A 316-nucleotide genomic window follows, 5' to 3' on the forward strand; every position below is an offset into this window, starting at 1 on the left:
CGAAACGGCGCTGGCACGACAGAAGGTTGGACGGGGGTGGGGCGGCGGTAGCGCGACAGAAGGTGGAGGGGAGGCGGGGGGTGGATCGGGGGATGAGGGAGTGGGGGCGTTGTGCGGGGGTCGGTGTGGGGTGGGGGTGGGGCTTTTTGTTGCGGTTTGGTTTCTTGGGCTGGGTGGTTTAGTCTGCGGGTGTGGACAGTACTGAGGTGTTAGCAGAATAAGGTTTTTGAGGTGCAGAATAAGGTCTTAAGGTCCTCGCCGCCTTCGACCTCGTCATCGGAGGAGAGCATGATAACCTCGCTGCCCTCCACGCCGG

The sequence above is a fragment of the Triticum aestivum genome, chromosome 4B, assembly GCF_018294505.1.
Source record: "Triticum aestivum cultivar Chinese Spring chromosome 4B, IWGSC CS RefSeq v2.1, whole genome shotgun sequence".
Lineage (NCBI taxonomy): Eukaryota > Viridiplantae > Streptophyta > Magnoliopsida > Poales > Poaceae > Triticum > Triticum aestivum.